Source organism: Malus domestica, chromosome 09, assembly GCF_042453785.1.
Source record: "Malus domestica chromosome 09, GDT2T_hap1".
Lineage (NCBI taxonomy): Eukaryota > Viridiplantae > Streptophyta > Magnoliopsida > Rosales > Rosaceae > Malus > Malus domestica.
Genome location: NC_091669.1, coordinates 27239190 through 27261157, shown reverse-complemented (window position 1 = coordinate 27261157; position 21968 = coordinate 27239190). Strand labels below are relative to the sequence as shown.

At 38.6% G+C, this 21968-nt stretch overlaps 1 long non-coding RNA gene across 1 annotated transcript; it reads left to right on the top strand.

Annotated features, from left to right (window-relative positions):
- Nucleotides 1–129: 129 nt before the first annotated feature.
- Nucleotides 130–602, top strand: LOC139187594 (uncharacterized). Its single transcript, XR_011571665.1, has 3 exons — nucleotides 130–182; nucleotides 314–368; nucleotides 445–602. It is a non-coding gene; the product is annotated as an uncharacterized lncRNA (long non-coding RNA).
- Nucleotides 603–21968: the final 21366 nt, after the last annotated feature.

Below are 21968 nucleotides of genomic sequence, written 5' to 3'. Positions count from 1 at the left end.
TTTTTTCGAGGAAAAGTTTTTTCTGTGATCCAAGTTATATAATCTAGATGCTAGTCACACTTCCAAAGTTTTAAAGGAAGAAAGTTTCACTAATTTATGTTTTTAATTCAAAATTTACCTTTCATGTAGGTTGAGCTTTGTGATGATGATGAGTTTCTGGTCATAGCCTGTGATGGGATATGGTAAAGTTTCCTTTGTAATAAACTTTCCTATCAGAAATATAACTTCTTGTTGATACATTAACATAATAACATGCACACGTTGACTTTACATTCTGCTACTTTGTTGAAACGCTGATGCAAGCTCTCTCCAGGGACTGCATGTCAAGTCAACAACTTGTGGACTATGTTCGGGAACAATTAAAACATGTAAGTTGACGAACCTCACTGCGATTTCCAAATATATACCATTTGAGTGACATATCATATTCGTATGATAATGCAGGAAAGTAAACTGTCAGTGGTTTGTGAGAGAGTGTTTGAAAGGTGCTTGGCACCATCATCTGGTGGAGAGGGATGTTGGGGCTTAAAAAGACTTCACTACTTTGGAGATGTTTATCTCACAAAGAAGAATGTAATGCAGCGAAATTGATAGGTAAGAGAAAGAAAGAACACTCAAAGTTTTTACACAAGATTTTTTATTCACTCACAAACTAGTACAAGAGGAAACACTCAAATACTCTTAGGCCTCGTTTGGCAGCTCGGACTGTACTGACTATTTCTGTCGGATAGGATAAATAACCACCGGATAGTACTGACTAAATTAGCCGGGCGTTTGGTGCAGTATCGGACAAATGACCGTATTATTTATACTATGTTTGGTAATGAACCGGATAGGACAAGGGAAAAAAAAAATTGATGAAACTTTCTTTGTTTGTTGAACTTTTCTCATATTTATATCTATTGAAAACCACACAAATTTTCAAATAACAAAGAAAAATAGTAAATTCCATACATCAAATTCAAAATATTTTCCAATAACATAAAAGAAGGTTCACAAAAAACTAGAGTCGTTACATCATATAGATTAATCCAACCACATATCCAAGTTCATACAATATACAAATGCTTGAATAGCTTGGGAGCTCCAAGTTTAAACTGAGCCATTGTTCCGGGTTCGAAACAACCATTATCACATCGCAAATTCTTAACAACTGCCTCCTCAAGTATGGACAGCAATGCATCTTCTTCATATTGTTTCCAAACCCTTCTACTTTCTTTTGGTTGACTACTTTGTTCATCTTCCTTTCCTATAATTACATACAGAATAAGATAGCATATAATCAATTGTGCATATAATTAATAGTAAGTGATAAAAACCATAAGCACATCATCACACTCATCTGCAGTAGTAGGATACAAAAAAGATACAAGCATACATGGGTATTGGCCAATGTAGAGTTATCAATTCCAATCCTACATCAAGGCGGATCAAACTTAGCTTCGTGATAAGGCCTCCAAGGTTTGTTTCCTTATACTATGACTTTTTTTTTTTCCCACTTCTATGCACTTATCAGTGACTTTTGCTTGGTTTTACTTTTGGGAATAAAATTTAAAGAGAATTGTGGATAATGAAATGGGCTTATATCTATTTAGCCCCAAAACTAAACTATATGTCCATCTAAATTATCACTTGGTCATAACTCTACCTTTTTTTTTCTGGGGCAGGGTGGAATAAAAACCCAACCAGTTTTTTTTATCCAAATAAAAGCTTAATTAAAGTGGGAAAAGCAAAATTCAGCAGTCTAACTGTCTATGTTTAGCAAAACTAGTGAAATATCATAACTTGATCTGCCAACCATTTAGCCCAAATCAAATTAAACTGAGATCCCATATGATACCAAGAGATGCTACCAATGAAATTTCCAGATGATAGAAAATCTAGGAAATTGGGTCAGCCACAAAACCAAAATGCTCTGTTTGGTTGCTCAGAAAATAAGCAAAAGAAAGTAGAACATAGTCATAAGAAACAAAAACCCATTTAGCCAAATGCAAGTGTATGGGACCAAGGTAGAGTTATTTCCATTTTTCTTTCCTTTTATTCAAATCAAACAATTGTATGAGAAGCATAGAAGTCTGAGAGGGCCATGTCAATGCAGCTCATCCCCACCTTCCCAAACAAGGAATCAAAGTCAAGGATGACCCCCACATTCACTGGGATCGTTGTGTTTTGTGCCATGGCTAAGAAAATCCTAAAGAATAACAAGAAGAAGAAGATAGAAGAGACAGGGAAACTGGTAATCTTGGTCATGTTTGAATATCTTGGATGTTTTGCAATTCACGGCATGAGAGACTACGTAGATACTAACTTATATGATGATTATGGACGATGGGATTTGGAAAATTGGAAGAAACCTTGCTTGAATAGCTTGAGAGCTTCAAGTTAAGAAAATTTGATGTTTTGCAAACAATGACAATAATGTTCAAGAAAATCCAACTGAAAACCGCCAAAATATAGAAATATATTCAGGGGTGTAGCTACAAATACCCCGAGATTGCTGTATGATCTGCTATAAAAAGATGGAAAATTCGAAGAAACCTTGCTTGAATAGCTTGGGAGCTTCATGTTAAGAAGACGAACCTGGACTTCAGCCGAGAGAGCAAGCGCGAGAGGCAGAGAGAGGGTCCGGCAAATCTACAATTCGACCCCAACAACAAACCCTAAAATTCGAAATTTGTAATTAAAACACAAAATTACATAATCAATTGCATAATTACAGAGAAAACAATAACTAGATTCATCAATTGAAAGAAAAGTGCAAGAAAAATGGAAGAAGGGGGAAGAACAGAGAGACGGGCGCAACCTGGGAAGAAGAAGAAAACTGGTGGGATTCAAACGAAAAAGAAGACAAAGACGAACCTGGACTTCAGCCTAGAGATCAAGCGCGAGAGGATAGCGTCTGGAGAGGACCACGACCGAGCGCGAGAGGACACTGCGTCTGGACAGTGCGTCTGGAGAGGAATGAGACAGCGAGAGGCGCTCCGACTAAATTGTACCAAGGTTTTGGACGGTATAAGCAGTCGGGTATCAAGCGTATTAAGTAGGTGGGCCCGGATTATTTAATCCGGTGACTATCTAATACGAACGGACACCAAACACTGTATTCCGTATTATTAGTCCTATCCGTTGTCCTATCCGATGTACCAAACACGGCCTTAGAAGCTTTGTTGCTTCTTCTCACTTCTCACTACTTGCTCTCTTGGTTGTTTCAAATGGTATGGATGCCTTCTCCTTTTATAGGCATGGATGGAACCTTGGAGAAGCATGGAAACATCATGCTAGATATATCTAGACAATTCCACTACCATCCTATGCTAGAATTATCTACACTAATCTTGTATGTTGGTGGAATCCTCACCATTCTTCTAGACTCTTCCACCAACTTGAACTTTGCTAGAATTCTCTAGCATGTGCATGGATCTTTCTTTGAGCATGGGCTAGATCCATTATCTTTGGGCCAAGACAAGATTACAATTCAACAAGGGATGTGACAACATGACAATGATCCTGGTTCAGTTTAAGAAACCTGTTAATTCAGCTGCATCTGTTGAGAACCAGCCAATCGCATCTAATCCGTCATCCGAGAAGGAAAAAACCACATCTAAAGCTAAATAGATCTTCTGGTTGGTCCTATAATGGTAACTATATAGAATGACTGCATTTCTGCAAGTTATGACTTTGGCCATCTCATGAATCATAAGTTCGTTCAAATTAGGATGCCGTTATCATGACAGTACACGTTCACAGTATTTTGTCAAATAGCAGTATAGCTCGAGTTATGTACATGTCCGGGAATTTGTCATTCGGTTCTCTCTCCTGAGTATTTCTTTCAGTTCTCTCCACAGTTTGAAGAGCTTGCCTACAAATTCTTTTAGGACGGAACATTTTCTTTAGATGCAACCTGACCAAACAAAGATCAAGAATGTTATTCGTTTTCTTTCGTATTGCTTGTGAAGTTTGATCGAGCAATAATTCATTGAATCAATACCATGCAGTGGCTATACTCGATTACAAACAATGAAAATTTTGAATTGTTGGATGCATCTCTAATAATTAATAAGTTCAAAATTCTTGTTACTGCTTCAGTTAAATTAAACATCGTAAATACCAAAAATATATATATATGACAATATTTGGGATTTCTTGCATATTCATTATTCTCCAAAGTGGAGTATATATAGGAGTTATAATTGGTATTACATATGCACTTCGTCAATGTGGGACAACAGACTACTATTTACACTTTAACTAATATATAACTCACAACACTCCCCCTCAAGTTGGAGCAAAGATGTCATGCATGCCCAACTTGTCAAGCAAGTTGGAAAACACACTATTAGACACAGCCTTAGTAAGCACATTAGCAAGTTGATCTTCATATCCCACAAACGTAAACATAATAATTCCAGCATCCAATTTTTCCTTGATGAAATGTCGATCAATCTCCACATGTTTTGTTCTATTATGTTGCACTGGATTATAAGCAATCTCAATAGCAGCCTTGTTATCACAATAGAGTTTCATATCACCCTTGGGTTTAAATACAAGATCTTTCAACAATTTTTTCAACCACAACAACTCACATACACCATGAGACATACCACGGAACTTAGCTTCAACACTTGACCTAGCCACCACTTTTTGTTTCTTACTTCTCCAATTAACTACATTACCACCCACAAACGTAAAGTATCCTGATGTAGATATGGTCAATGATAGAACTTGCCCAATCTGCATCTGTATACCCTTCGACATTCAAATGACCATTCTTGGAGAAAACCAAGCCTCTACCAGCAGCCATCTTCAACTACCTCAAAATTTGGATTACTGCATCTATTTGTACCATACTTGACCAATCCCAAAACTACTGAGCACTGGTCAACGTTATACCGTCAAGGACCCAGAAGAGTTTCCCTCTAACCAGGAGGCCAATCACAGTGCAACACGTGTCGACATCAGAAACCAATCACAACGCGACATGTGTCAACATCAGAAGCCAATCACAACACGACAAGTGTCAATGTCAAAACAAAGCTAGAAACTCTTCTATAAAAGGAGATCATTCTCCCACAATATTTCCTAATGTCATTTGTACTAAATCATTCACTAGTACTCACTATAGAAGAGCTTGAACCTATGTACTTGTGTAAACCCTTCACAATTAATGAGAACTCCTCTACTCCGTGGACGTAGCCAATCTAGGTGAACCACGTACATCTTGTGTTTGCTTCCCTATCCCTATCCATTTAGATACTTATCCACACTAGTGACCGGAGAAATCTAGCGAAGGTCACAAACTTAACACTTTCTGTTGTACCAAAGTCCTCACTGATTTTGTGCATCAACATTTGGCGCCGTCTATGGGAAACGACACTTATTCCCACTCTCTTCAGCTTTGTCAAGGTGGTTTCCACCATTCATACACTCTCTTTTGACCAGGCATCCCTTTCCAACATGGGGAGCGAAGGAAGCCACAGCACACAGAATGACACCCTTCTTGCACCTAGTGCGAAGCAACGAAAGAATGAAGGAAAGAAGGTTGCTCTTCAAGCTAAAGTCGATGAGCTAGAAACTCAGAACAACAAGATAGTAATGAAGAATGAGGTCCTCCAGGAGCAGTATAAGAAGCTCTTTGAGACACTCCACCAAACTAGGCGTACTCAAACACGTGAGCTCGTTGCTCCTGTGGACGTCAACCATCATCTGGGTGCCCCCCAACACAGAGGGTCACCTCCATTCGACATGGGTATCCCTGATAAGGAGCGAGCTAATCATCAAAACACTGATCAACATGAGACTTCTTTCAACCCACATGCTTTGACCCGAAGCAAGAGAAGTGAAGAAAGACACCTTATTGCAGAAGGGTTGGAAGGATCTAAAGCCGTTTATCGCGACTGCCGAGGCTTCCTAAAGCAACGTCGAGAGAATCCCCTCCATATATGCTCGAAGATCAATGACCCAAGGGTTTCTGAAAGACTCAGTCTCATCCCACGACCCAGGCCAGCTGCCAATCTAGAGAATGAACGACAAGTCCTAGAAGAACATGAAGGTACAAGAGACTCTGAGGTATTCCGACAGACTCGCCCTAAAAGTCAGTACGACGAGTCCAAGGAAAAACCACACGTTCTTGCTCAAACTTTCCTACTTTTAAGAGGCAATGGAGACATACGAAAGAAAATTCCAGTGGTACATGACTCTACTCAGGACTCTATTGTCCTACAGCTCCTTGAGGAAGTAAACAAGTTGAAGGCCGAACGTCAGGTCGAGATACCTAACTGGAACCAACCCAGGCCTGGCCCTCTCACAAGGAGGATCCCCGACACCCCCTTCAAGTGAAAACAAAACAAAAGCTTGGTTTACAACTCTATACTAGAAGGGATGACCTAATTGAACACCTTAACCTCTTTGAGTCCACCATGGCATATCAGATGCACACCGACGAAGAACGATGTCTTCTCTTCCCCTCCACCCTCTCTGGCAGAACTCTAAACTGGTATTGTCGTCTTCCACCTGAGATAGTAGACTCATTTGAGGAACTGAGGAAACTGTTTGCCTCTCAACATATCTTCCAGACCAATCACTTGCATTCTGCAGATGACTTGTACACTATTCACCAGAAGTCGGACGAGTCACTATGAGAGTATGCCGGTCGCTTCAGCCATGAGTATTCTCGCTGTGCTGAGGCAGATGACAAGACCGCCCTGAAGACTTTCACAGCAAGCCTACGTGATTGTTTCTTCAAGTACATGATTAATGCCAACACTTGGAAGACTTACTCTGAGGTGATGGCACAAGCTTACAACCACGCATCGGTCGAAAAAAGGACATACCAATGGAACCCCCATATGGTTAACCCTTATGAACAAGTGGGAAGTGGAAGTCAAGTTCTACCAAGTGAGGAGATCTTGGCCATTCAGACACCCATTGCATCATCTCCTACCTCATTTAGCTACTTGCTAAGTCACCAAACATATCTGTCTCTTGGTAAGAGGAAAGATTTTTACTCTCAGCAAACCCATTACAACAAAAGGGATAAAAGTTCGTATTAAGAAAACCAGGGGTGAACGTACCGTCTACTATTATGACTATGGGGCCAAGCCTCACTCTTTCAAAGTGGAGGACTAGGTACTGAAGGAAATGCTATTATAAAAAGGCATACACATTACAAATGTTTTGACTCTCAACCACCTGAGATCTTTTGTCACACAAGCCATTCGGCAAATATTTAAAAAAAAAAAGGAATCAGACAACTTCTTCTGAGTCTTTTGCGTTCCTAGCACTGGAACATTTGGTCTACACTGACCTATCCTTATACTCCAACTCAAAGCTTCAACATGCGTACTTTGACACAAAGTATGTGATACTAAGTGTTACAACCAACATGATCCACATATCAAAAGCATGGATCCTTCATGCATAGCAAAACATTCATAAGCATCACTCATATCAATCAACATAAACATCATACATTCCAACATATTCATACATAAACATCATACATTCCAACACATTCATACATAAACATCATACATTCCAACACATTCATACATAAACATCATATAATCCAACACATCCATACATAAGCCAACTGTGTTTCGAAAGGGTTCAACATACTTTGTGTCATTCGACACTTACTACAATGTGCCTAGACACCTTGCTCTTATTCTCACCAACCAGGTGATGAAATGTAAAGAAGGAACTCATCTTTATGCCACCAACCAGGTGATGAAATGTACAACCCGTACTCTAATATGATTTGGCAACTTGCCACTCATGCCACCAACCAGGTGAAGAAGGAACTCATCTTCATGCCACAAACCAGGTGATGAAATGTACAACTCGTACTCTCCTTCATGCCACCAACCAGGTGATGAAATGTACAACATGTACTCTAATATCATTTGGCAACTTGCCATTCATGCCACCAACCAGGTGATGAAATGTATAACCCGTACTCTCCTTCATGCCACCAACCAGGTGATGAAATGTACAACCCGTACTCTAATATCATTTGGCAACTTGCCACTCATGACACCAACCAGGTGAAAAAGAAACTCATCTTCATGCCACCAACCAGGTGATGAAATGTACAACCCGTACTCTCATTCATGCCACCAACGACGTGATGAAATGTACAACCCGTACTCTAATATCATTTGGCAACTTGCCATTCATGCCACCAACCAGGTGAAGAAGGAACTCATCCTCGTGCCACCAGCCAGGTGATGAAATGTGATGAAAGTGAACGAAAATTTGTGAAAAACATGTTCATTTGAGCAACATCTATGGCATGCAATTAACAATTAAAGGTGGAATCATGCTTGTATGCACTCAAAAACAAAACATTACCCATGAAATTCAAAGCCTAGTAGTTATGTGAACCAAGACTCAACTCAAGAACAAAGTGAGTTGAGAAATTTTATACATTTAAAGCACCTCTTTGCTTAGCAAAGGTTAATCACCCATGTGAGGGCCTTCTTTCCTTTGTCACCTTACTCATTGGCTCCATGGATGTGGATGGAGGAACTTTGCTTCTTGGCTCCATGCCTTCTTGGATATGGATGGAAGAATTGGTTTCTCCAAAAGTCCCCAAAGTTGGAGACCTCTAAGTTCTGACACCAAGGATGGTTGAGGGAGAAGATGAGTAGCCACGAAAAAGTTAGATGCTAGTAAACTCTCCCATGTTGGCCGGCTATTCTAGAGAGAAAAGAGAGAGAGTTTTTCTCACTTTTCATCCTTAGAAAACCCTAATGAGGATGGAGCAAAGATACCCCTTCTATGCTTTCAACTTTTGTATGCATTTTGGACCAAAAGGCCCTTCCTCTCTCTATGGCTGTTTTGGGCTTCTTGAATTTTGTTTGTTAAGTTGTCATACAACTTAAGCTAATGGGCTTGACGATTCGAAGCCTAATTTGGGCTTTAAGGCCCAAAACTAACTCAAGGTTTAAAACGAACTTATTCGTTTGATTAATTAACATATTAATTAATTCTTGCCATAAACAATTAAACCATTTAATTGTCCTTACTCATCTCCGTCAAATCCTTCAAGCATTACCTTACACGGTGTGCGATCCATTAGGTTCCTTTTAGCGAGGCAGTGGGCGATTAGAACTCTTTCAAATCGATTGTGAATTGAAACTTACTTCAATTATCCCTTTAGTGATTATACACGTTTAGGGCTTCCACAAACCATGAGTGACACCTAGCAGTATGTCATGGTTACCCAAGCTAATCAGAAGAGGTGGAGAACCTATTCAGTTTAGGATTACAATGCAATACGGTCTTTCTCTAAGACAATACTCTTGACCACATTGTTTGGTTTGATAGTTTATTCATGTCTACTATCCAATGTGATTCATTTACTTATATGATTACCTTGAATGTGATTTGGAACGACTTCCTAAATCTCATTCATACTTTGGCCAGGGATTCTTAATCATATCATAGAGTATTCTCCCTCAAACAGTTTCAAGGTTAGAGATCCCTTGTTACGCATTCACTTGCCTTCATGGCTAAGTGGCTTAACCCCAACTATATCGTGGACACCCTCGGATGGAGTGACTTTGACATAGTCAAAGATCAAGGACCTAACCACAAGACAACTATGATGCCTCAAATCAAATGACTACTTTGCATTATCCCAACCATAAGTTCTCATGTGACATGAGTATGAGAACTCCTTGTTGATCGCGTTTAATGAACTTATTCTCTATTGAGCACCTACGTACTTATCTTGGTGTCAATCACACCAATGACTCAAGACTAGTCACTCTCCCTGAATAGAAGACATAGCACGTACTGATCTTAACGGACTGTCAATGCCTAATTGACAATCTTATGATCATGAACATTTAGGATATGTATACGAAAGAGAATGGTCTCATGAATCTAACTTCTTTAGATTGCATTCTCCCAATTACTTATTCCTTGGACTTATCGTTTAAGCGTATAACATTTATATGAGACAGCTTCAAACAATAATCTTTGCCCTTTATATTGAACTATATTAGTTTAACATGTGAAATGTCCGTAAAGTATCATCATATGATTGGTTTTAGGACATATTTCCAACAGAAAGGTGATGAAGGAACTCACCTTCGTGCCACCAACCAAGTGATGAAAGCAATTCACCATTCATTCCACCTACCAGAAGACGAGTGTTACAACTTGTACATGTGAACTCCTAGCATTCACAAATAATAAAAAACCCTCAAGCTTGACAACTCAACTAGGGGAGCACTTATGCCCAACAAGAGTTCTAGTCGCCAACAAAGTCTTTTTGCAAGCCAACAACAACTTCAGTGCATGGCATACGAAGATCAAGCTATTCAGCCCTCTTGCATCTGCTTTAGACATTTCCCCTCTGTAACAATGCAAACACTACAACTTGTAGAAAGCTTCACACACTCTTGATCAAGACAGTGTGAAGCAAAACCAATTTATGGTGCCAACAAGAGCTTCATCAATAGAGGGCAACCACAATTCTCAAAAACTTCACACACTCTTGATCAAGACAATATGAAGCAAAACCAATTTATGGTGCCAACAAAAGCTTCATCAATAGAGGGCAACCACAATTCTCAAAAGCTTTACACACTCTTGATCAAGACAGTGTGAAGCAAAACCAATTTATGGTGCCAACAAAAGCTTCATCAATGGAAAGCAACCATAATTCTCAAAAGCTTCAAACACTTTTGATCAAGACAGTGTGAAGCAAAACCAATTTATGGTGCCAACAAGAGCTTCATCAAAGGAGGGCAACTACAATTCTCAAAAGCTTTACACACTCTTGATCAAGACAGTGTGAAACAAAACCAATTTATGGTGCCAACAAGAGCTTCATCAATAGAGGGCAACCACAATTCTCAAAAGCTTCACACACTCTTGATCAAGACAGTGTGAAGCAAAACCAATTTATGGTGCCAACAAAGCCTCATCAAAGGAGTTCAACCACAATTCTCAAAAGCTTCACACACTCTTGATCAAGACAGTGTGAAGCAAAACCAATTTATGGTGCCAACAAAAGCATCATCAATGAAGGGCAATTACAACTCATAGAAAGCTTCACACGCTCTTGATTAAGATTGTTCGAATCAAATTCAATTTATATGGTTCATCCAAACCTTCGACTACTACAAGGTGTGGCTTGCATCACAATCTCTTGCTCAATAGTATGCAAGCAAAATTTGTATATGTTGTCTCTCCCACATTTTCAAATTTCTAATTTTCCCAACAAAAAAAAAGGAAATTGGGAAATTCAACAAAGCTTCGCCACAAAAGCTTCACCACAAAAGCTTCACTAACAAAAGCTTCATCAATGGAGGACAACTACAAATTCTCAAAAGCTTCACACTATCTTGATCAAGATAGTGTGAAGCAAAATCAATTCATGGTACCCAACAAAAGCTTCAACTCCAAAGATTCACCTACAAAGCTTCAACTCCAAAGCTTCACCTACAAAAGCTTCACCCACAAAAGCTTCACCCACAAAAGCTTCACCCACAATAGCTTCACCTACAAAAGCTTCACTCATAAAAGCTTCACCAACAAAAGCTTCACCCACAAAAGCTTCATCCACCACAAAAGCTTCATCCACCACAAAAGCTTCACCCATAAAAGGTTCACCAACAAAAGCTTTACCCACAAAAGCTTCATCCACCACAAAAGCTTCACCTACAAAAGCTTCACTTACAAAAGCTTCACCCACAATAGCTTCACCTACAAAAGTTTCACTCATAAAAGTTTCACCAACAAAAGCTTCACCCCCCATAAAAGCTTCACCTACAAAAGCTTCACCCACAAAAGCTTCACCCACAAAAGCTTCACCAACAAAAGCTTCACCCACCACAAAAGCTTCCCCCACAAAAGCTTCACCCATAAAAGCTTCACCAACAAAAGCTTCACCCACAAAAGCCTCACCTACAAAAGCTTCACCTACAAAGCTTCAACACAAAAGCTTCACACTATCTTGATCAAGATAATGTGAAGCAAAATCAATTCATGGTACCCAACAAAGCTTCAACCTCAAAGCTTCACGTACAAAGTTTCACCTATAAAGCTTAATATATATATATATATATATATATATATTCAGAAATTCAAAAGTTCAAAAATTTGAAAATTCGAAAAAACAAAATTGCCTAGGCCTCCTCTTCTTTAGGCCTAACAACTTTCATAACAAATATATATGAAGGAGGAGTTTTGGGCTACCACTTAGAAAGGAAAATGATGAAATTTTGTTACTTTGGAAACTTGGCTACTAGGAAGACACCTCCTTCGTCAACTCCCTCGATCGGAGATTTGGTGGACTCCTACCATATGCTATTGCACCTTGATACTCGGAAGTCTCACGACCACTCAGTGACTTGGATTTTTTCAAGTCTCCAACCGAGAAGTTTTCCTCACTCGTGAAATTAAGGGAGCACTACCTCAACCTACATGCTTCACTCACAAAGCTTCAACATACAAGCTTCAACAAAAGGAAAAATTTAAAGAACTTAGTGAAGAAGGCCTTGGTGTATTTAACACAATACGTTGAAATGAAGCAAAGCTTGTTTATTGATATCTCCGATAAGTTACAAATATGTACATATACATGAATCAAAATAAACAAACAAGAGGGAGCCTTCACAAAGGTTGCTCAGGAGAAGTCTCAGCAGTCGGCAGAGCCCCAGAAAGATGAGGCACCAGAGGGTGATTATTCGGAGCCTCAATACTAAGCAGAACCTCAGAAGAAGGAGGCACCGAAGGTTGATCATTTAGAGCTTCATTACGCGGTACAGCCTCAGAAGACGAAGGTAATAAATGCCTTTGGAACAAACCCATAAACCTCTGATGATCAAGTAAAATCTTCCCATCAGATTCCTGCAGCTGGTCGAGCTTTCTTTTCATGTTTGTAGCATAGTCATGTGCGAGCCTATGCAACTGTTTATTCTCATGCTTGAGCCCTCTGATCTGCTATTTGAGACTTATCACTTCAGCAGCCAATGATTCAACTTGGCGGGTTAGAACAAATAGGTGTTGGGCCATATTAGACACAGAACCTGCACACTGAACACTGAGGGCCAAAGAATCCTTAACAGCCAACTCATCAGACCGTTTGGAAAGTAGTCTGTTATCTTTGGGAGTGAGAAGGTTCATGGCCACCACCGCAGCGATCATATCATTCTTCATCACAGAGTCCCCAATGGTAAGAGGACCAGTAGGGGATAAGAAGGATAGGCGCCATATGTTGTCTTGAGAAGGCATAGCTGCCTCTTCACCAAAGTTCAAGTCAAAACGACGGTCGGATGGGCCAGACATTCTAAAAAATGATGAAGGAGAAATGAGGTGCAATAAATCTCTGAAATAAGGGGAAAATTCCTACAAGCAATAACTCTCTAAATGTACTTCTTGCACACAATTGGTGCCCTTATAAAAAAAAGGTAACAGGGCCGTTGGTTCAAAAATTGAAGAGGCACTACTCTCCACACGCAACATCAGCTCCTCGGGTACCATATATAACTTTGCTAAAAATGCCCAACCTTTACTCACATTCGAGAAAACACTCTCAACAAGATTGCTTGCTTGAAAATCGAAAAGGCACAGCTTTCCGAATCTCGAGAGCCAGACTCCTAACAGGATTACTTGCTCAAAAATCGAAGAGGCACCGCCCTCCGAATCTCGAGAGCCAGACTCCCAACAGGATTACTTGCTCAAAAATCAAAGAGGCACATCTCTCTGAATCTCAAGAGCCAAACTCCTAACATGATTACTTGCTAAAAAATCGAAGAGGCACCGCTCTCCGAATCTCAAGAGCCAGACTCCCAACAGGATTGCTTTCTCAAAAATCAGAGCCAGACTTCTAACAGGATTACTTGCTCAAAAATCAAAGAGGCATATCTCTCCGAATCTCGAGAGCTAAACTCCCAACAGGATTACTTGCTTAAAAATCGAAAAGGCACCGCTCTCCGAATCTCAAGAGCCAGACTCCCAACAGGATTGCTTTCTCAAAAATCGAAGAGGCACCATTCTCCGATTCTCGAGAGCCAGATCCTCGACAGGATTGCTTGTTCGAAAATTGAAGAGGCATCGCTCTCCGAACTTCGAGAGCTAGATTTCCTTGGATAAAGCTTGTCTGCAATCTTCACACGCAACATCAACTTTCCAAATACCACAGACCACTTTTTCAAAATGCTCTGACAAAGTTAAAACACGTAAATCTTGCAGCTCCCACTATATTGCTATGACCGAGAAGGGTAAAAGAATAACATTACTACTTGTTGTTAGGGAGACTCCTATATATGTCGACCTTCATCCTCCACAGCCAGACAGACCTGCAAATAAAATAAAAATGCTCCACTTTTCTTCATATCAGATAGGGTACTCTCAGCAGAGTCTCTCGAAATACTCAGCTTCTTTTCCCCTCGATAATACCTCTGCAAAGAAGCCACACCTAAGCAAGAGTATCTCATATCATCAGGGTTAAAAGCAAGAGTATCTCATATCATGCTTTTTCCCTATCTTTTCCTTTGGCCTTGTTCTTACCTGCAAGACAAGTGATAGGAGCATATTTATGCGACTTAGTTAGCTTGTTTCTTGGCATTTATGTTGTTAGTTCGTAGTTATTTTAGTATTTTAAGCTATTTTCGTGTGTTTGTAGGTCCAAAGGGTTAATGTGGCAAAGAAGTGCATTTTGGAGCATTTTGGAGCATTTTTTGGCATGGAATGAATAGCATATGCTTGGAGCAAAAGGAATGGACGAAATTTGAAGTTTGTGCATCATCCTCTCCCTATAAATAACCATTTTAGCACACTCATTTCACCCAACACATCCACCCATTACAACCACCCAACACATTCACCTACCACTACATCCACCCATTACCACCACCCACTACATCTTCTCCCTAGCCTATAAATATATCCATCCAAAGACACATTCAGGGGGACAGTTTAGGGAGAAGGGAGGAAGACACATTCTGCCGCAAGGCAAAGTCTTTTCTTCTTAACCATTCTACACATTCCCACAACAAAAACACAATTCCATGCACCTTCATTTCCCTTTCCTTGCTGTGACCTCCATCCAACCTAAACACATTCAGCCATTCCCTTCCATATATCCATATGCATCCATCACCACACCTTGTGCCACAACAAATAGAAGAACGAGGACCATTGGACGTGCTTGCCATTCAAGTTGGATTGTTGGAGCGTTTTTAGGTGTTTTAATTCTTTTATTTTCAATGTCTAAATTTGTTTATCTTTGCTCTGTGAGTATGAGGAACTAAACCCCCTTAGCTAGGGGGGAATTCAAGGCCATGAACATACTAGCAATATGAATTGATTACCTTCAGTTGTGATTTCATAAGTTGTGAATTCAATTTGTTTAACTGCTTGATTGATAACTTATTCGTGTATATTTATTAAGAGTGCACACTTCGTTTGCATGCATGAATATGATGCTAGAGTATAAGGGAGTTTCACCTAATAGTTACAAACTTATATTCACAAGTAGTGGAGGTCGCTTATAAATGATCGCGTTAAATGAATTCTTGGCAAGAGTTTCATGCTCATCATAATAACGAATGCCTCGTGAATACTTATAGTTTTCATAATGCTTAATGATATTTGATTGTATCTTTATTGTGTTGTTCACGAAAAGGACTTTTGAAGAATGCTTGAATTGTTGTATGCGCTTTCCCATCCAATTCAATAACTTAAGGAGAACTTGAAGGTTAATTTAAGTGGACTTAATTAACCTGGGGTGTTGAGTTTCATGATTTATCGAAAGAACAACTGAAAATTGGTTTATGTGCAAGTGTGTCATGTGTGGAGAAGAACCCTCTAGCTAGCCCATCATCCATAGTTTACCTAAATTCGTCTAAAATCTGTTTTAGTTTACAATCTGTTTGTTTTGTTTTCAAATTCGTCAAAATCAAATCCCCCTTTACTTTAAAGTGTTTTATTAGTCAAAATCTGTTTTGATTTGTGTTTTTAAGTGTCTTGAGTCAAGTTAGAACCTAATTTCGTCCAAAACCATCCCTAGAATCAGTTTAGAGTCTAATTCATTGTTTTAAGCTGTTTTGAGTCTTTTAAACTAGTTTTGAGTCTTTTTAGTTTGTATTGCATCTTTTGAGTCTAGTATGGTGTTTTAAACTTAATTTTATGTTTTTAAGTCAGTTTAGAGGTTATTAGCAAGCCCTCCTAATCCCCGGTCCAGAACGATTCTTACTTACATTCTTTACTACAATTGATACAAGAGGGTTTAATTTGTGTGTTAAGTAAAATTTTCACATCAACAAGGAGAAAGAGAGCAATCAATCAGCATTTGGAATTAAGCTTCCAGTCAGGAACTGACTGCCTGGAACCCTTTGCATGATTACTTACCTGGCATTGCTCTCGAGTACTCATCTTCAACATCTTATGCTTCCAGAGAAGATACCACATCTGCCTGAGGAACAGATAGGGTAAGTGAGAAGGATACAAGGAATCAGGTGGAAACAAGCGTAACAGAACATGTGCCGATACATCTACTACTTTGTCAACAGCAAAAGTATCCCATATCATCAGGGTCGAACGTACTCTAGATTTGATGAACTTGTTTTGACCCTCAAATTCTTGAGTCGGCCTTATACTCTGGAAGAAACCAGAAAACCCTCCAACCCAGTTCAAGAATAAGCCTGTGGAAAGTTACTTCTTCAAAAGCAAAAGTATCTCATATCATCTCTTCTCCATTTGCTTCTCCTTATCCTTGTTGCTATTTACGACACAAGGAGAAGGAGAACAATCAACCGAAAACTGAAGTCAAACCTCCAATCCAGGTTGCTTGCTTGGAAGTCTGATTGCTTACCTTATCTGTTACCTCCTTCGGCAAATCTCCTAGCTCGGCGACTTGGGGGACTCCTACTATAGGGTTTGTATCGCACTTGACCAAGCCCAAAACTACAAGTAAGCTTCAAGTGAAATTGATACATTACCTTGTGCATCTTCATCAGTTAAAGATACCACCCCTGGATGAAGGAAAAGTACTTCCAGAGAAGATGCGACATCTACATATGAGACAGATAAGGCAAGTGAAAACAATACGACACTTCAGTACTTAGAAGTTTCGTGATTACCCAATGGTTTGGATCTTGCAAGTCCCCAACCGAGGAGCTTCCCTCACTCGGGAACTTAGGGGAGCACTGTTTGTACCATACTTGACTGATCTAGAAACTATTGAGCACTGGTCAACGTTATACTTTCAAGGACCCATAAGAGTTTCCCTCAAACTAGGAGGCCAATCACAGTGCGACACGTATCGACATCAGAAACCAATCAAAGCACGACACGTGTCAACATCAGAAGCCAATCACAACACGACAAGTGTCAAAGCCAATCACAACACGACAAGTGTCAATGTCAGAACAAAGCTAGAAACTCTTCTATAAAAGGAGATCATTCTCCCATAATATTTCCTAATGTCATTTGTACTAAATCATTCACTGGTACTCACTATAGGAGAGCTTAAACCTATGTACTTATGTAAACCCTTCACAATTAATGAGAACTCCTTTACTCCGTGGACGTAGCCAATCTAGGTGAACCATGTACATCTTGTGTTTGCTTCCCTGTCCCTATCCATTTACATACTTATCCACACTAGTGACCGGAGCAATCTAGCGAAGGTCACAAACTTAACACTTTCTGTTGTACCAAAGTCCTCACTGATTTTGTGCATCAACAGCATCCATATGAGCTTCATTGGGCAAGTGCATAAACTTACTTACCACACTACCTGCATAAGCAATGGTTAGGGCAAGTGTGAGACAAAATAAATTAATCTCCCCACAAGCCTCTGATATTGTTCCTTATGGGTAGGAACTTGATCCGAAAATAAGCCCAGACAATAATTCTGCTCAATTGGAGTATCAACAGGTTTGCAATCTAACATACCTATTTCAGCTAACAAATCAAGAAGATACTTCCATTGAGACAGAAAAATACCATGCTTGGATCGTGCAACCTCAATTCCAAGAAAATACTTCAATTCATCCAATTCTTTCATCTCAAATTCAGTAGCTAGATACTTTTGAAGGTGTTGTATCTCCCTCTGATCATCACCGATCACTATCATGTCATCAGCATAAATAATCAATGCAGTTAGCTTACCATTTTGTCACTTTAGAAACAAAGTATGATCTAAATGACTCTGGAAATACCGAAACTTCTTCATTGAACTTGTAAACCTCCTAAACCACGCTCTAGGAGATTGTTTCAAACCATAAAAAGCCTTTTGCAATCTACACACAACACCTTTTCCAGGTGATATTATGATACCAGGTGGGAGATCCATATAAATTTCCTCATTGAGATCACCATAAAGGAAAGCATTCTTAACATCAAACTGTAATAAGGGCCAATCTGATTTGCTACTGAGGACAGAAGAACACGCACAGTATTAAATTTGGCAACAGGAGCAAAAATCTCCTAATAGTCCACCCCATAGGTTTGAGTATAACCATTCACAACCAATATGGCTTTGTACTGGTCAATAAAACCATCTGCTTTATGCTTAATAGTAAACACCCATATACATCCAATAGCTTTCTTCCCTTTCGGCAAAGGAACCAAATCCCAAGTGGAATTCTTTTCCAAAGCTTCCATCTCAACATTACTACAAAATTATATATAACTGGCGATCCAAAATCGATAAAAACGTATATTACTGTCGGATTTTAAGCAAAATCTGACAGAAAATAGATACAGTGGCAGATATAATAAGCGACATAATTGCCTGCATCAGAAAATGAATTTTCCAACAGAAAATAATCTAAAACCGATAGAAATTGTGTCGGATATAACTGACAAAGAATATATTAATAATGAATAAATAAGAGCATTTATGTTGGCTAAAACAGACAAAAAATACTAAAACCGACATAAAATTTATTAATAAGAATAAATAAAAGTAGTATTGTCGGATAAAACTGATAGAAAATATATTAATAATAAAAAAAATGTAAACAACCACTTTCTGCATTTTTCATATCCCCTGCATTCACTGCATTTTCTATATTCACAACAAGATCAGACATAGCTTCATTAGGAAACGGCTTAGGACGCATCATGCTAGCCACTGTTACAGCATCGTTTGTTTCTACCTACACACATACACATTCCATTAGAATCACTCAATCATAGCAAGCATTGCTCATTCAAATAAATCTCTCCCCGAAATAGAATGAAAATTGAAATACTTACAGTGTTGATGAGATCTATGATAATGGAGAGCTCTTGGTGCACCAGTTGCAAGTTCTCCATCATGCTCTGCCATTGCTACTATGTCGCCGCGCTCTCTTTCGAGCTCTTCTTCTGCTTCTTGTTCTCGTCCTTCTTCACAACCTAAGCGAAATCGATTCTCCGAATCAAATTCTGCTGCTTCTCGTCGTAGCCTACATCACTTTAATCGAAGAAATAGATAATTAGGGTTAAGTTAATGCCTGTTTGGTTCTCGAGAAAATAAAATCAGACAAAAAAGGATAAATCAAGGTAGCGCAAGAGCTTCAACCTCCCAATTGAATCTGGCAATGTGACAAATGTGCTTGAACTCATGTCTAGTACACGTATATACGTAAGTGAATGAATTATTTCACCTTGTCCTTTCCCAAAGGCTCTCAGTTGCAAGTGTTGAACCCAACAGAAGGAAGAGAGGGGAGAAAATGAGGAAGGAAGGGGGAAGGGAGAAGCAAATGAGGAGATAGGATAAGAGAATGGAAGAGATATAAGATCCCACTCACCTTGATAATTCGAGCTTTGACAAGACACCCTATCTAAAAATCTCCAGAACTTAAGCTTACATGCATACTGACTAACTCTTTTGCATGATAACAAACAAGAGCCTTTGCTCTTATTCATACTCTCGGCCTCTCTCCCTGCTTCTCTACGTTGTTCTCTGCAACATTGCCCTATGTGCGTGCAGATGAAATGAAAGAGTTTGAGGGAAAGAGAGATATAAAATAGAGAGAGATTGAGTGGATGAGAAGGAGTGACGTGAGGGAGGGGAGAGTGCACAGGAAAGTGGGGTGTGTGTCAGAGAGAGAGAAAGATGTGAGGGAAAAGAACCGGCTGATATAGGGAGAAGAAATAAAATAAAATTGGGAGGATAGGACATGAGAGAAGAAGTGAGAGAGATTTAATAAGAAGTAATGATGGTGCTGTTGAAAAGATAAAAAGGTCATGATTATGTTTGCAGAAAAAAAAGAAAGAAGGTCGGCTGATGGAAGTGGGAAAGGATCCCATTTTAATCAATATAACATTTTAAAATAATAAAATTTTCATTTCTGTCAGTTATAACCGCTAGAATACTAAAATAATAACCGCCATAAAGTAAAATAATAAAATAGTCAATTTCTATTGGTTATAACCGCCACCATTAACTTAAAAACCACCAGAATTTGTCAAAAATATTTTTTAAAAAAAAAAGATTCAAAAATACTGTTGGTAGTAACTGACATGATTTTTTTTATATTTGCCACTAAATATCAGCCAGGACTTTATGTCGGATATAACCGACAGGATTTTTCTAATATCCGCCACTAATTAAATGATCCGACAGGATTTTTCTAATATCCGCTACCTAAAGCTAATATTGTAGTAGTGCAACATTCATGGCATTAACTGTAATACCATGAAAATTTAAATATATGAATTAGATATTCATAATTATGAATATGTTGAGAAAATCAAAAATAAATCGATTTATGGTTATGAAAATTGAATTGAGAAATTTAAAAAAAAAAATTGTTCCCAGAAATTATTATAATTGACGTCGTAAAAATTTATCGATAGGTGAAAAAGACAAAAATGCCTTAGTTGACCAAACAAAATTATACGGAGATATATTTTAATCCTTATATGTTTCGTTGTATTTCTTGACATAATTGCATAGAAGAAGATCCCATGAGCGTGTAGGTAGAAACCGTTCACCAAACGGAGTTATAACGAATGAAATAGAAATCAACGAAGGTAGGGCCAAAAATAAAATAAAATATAAAAAAAATAAAATATATATATATATATATAAAGAAATAAAAGAGAATAGCTGAGAACTTTCGAGAAGGGAGACGTCGATGGAAAAGAAAAAAAAAAGAGGGAAAGGAATGAAGGACGGAGAGGAGGAAGACTAGTAGGAGGGGGGATTCTTGTTGCTGTGGATGTTGAGATCAGCGGGAACGCCCCCATGCTTCAGGTTTGAGTTGTATCGTTTCATCTCTATAAAATACTGACCTGTGTTAAAATATAGAAATAGATATCTAGCACTTCAACTATAGAGACCAGTACTTCCAAGAATTTTACTCACTTAGTCTCCCTTGCTTTCTCCTTGTTATTAACTAGCTCTGGGTTTCTCCCTTGTTTACAGTAGTTGATGATCCTTCCATTGTTGTAAGTATTTCCCAAGAAACTTCTGGGTATAATTATACAATATATAAAACATTGACATACATGCTTCAATAAAATAGAACCCTCATCATACATAAATATATATATTGCTTTGTTTATAAATTTGATGTGTTTTAAGCTCTGCACTTGTATAACCTTTTATGAAAGGCTAAATTGATTTAATGGATGTAAGAATCTGTCAAGTATGTGTGATTAGAGGATTAGTCATTTGAATTACATAGAGTCAGACTTTTGCGTTATTCTAAAATGCATTTTATAATAAAACGAAGATGGAGCTGGACAACTAGTGACTCAAATTATGTTATATAATAAATTGACAATGATTTACTTTGAATGAATACTCCTATTCAACATGAAGTGAAATTAAATTTCTTATTTGTTGGGAAATGATGTTGGTACACTGAGATTTATAGTTATAGACGGAAAGCATAAGATTAGCTTGTATTTTTATGCACTTCAGAATTTATTCTTTGTTATTAGAAGTACCTTTGGGGTTAAGTGAATCAAATGCTCGGTTAGGTCCATGTAATAAGTAGAGACTCTGT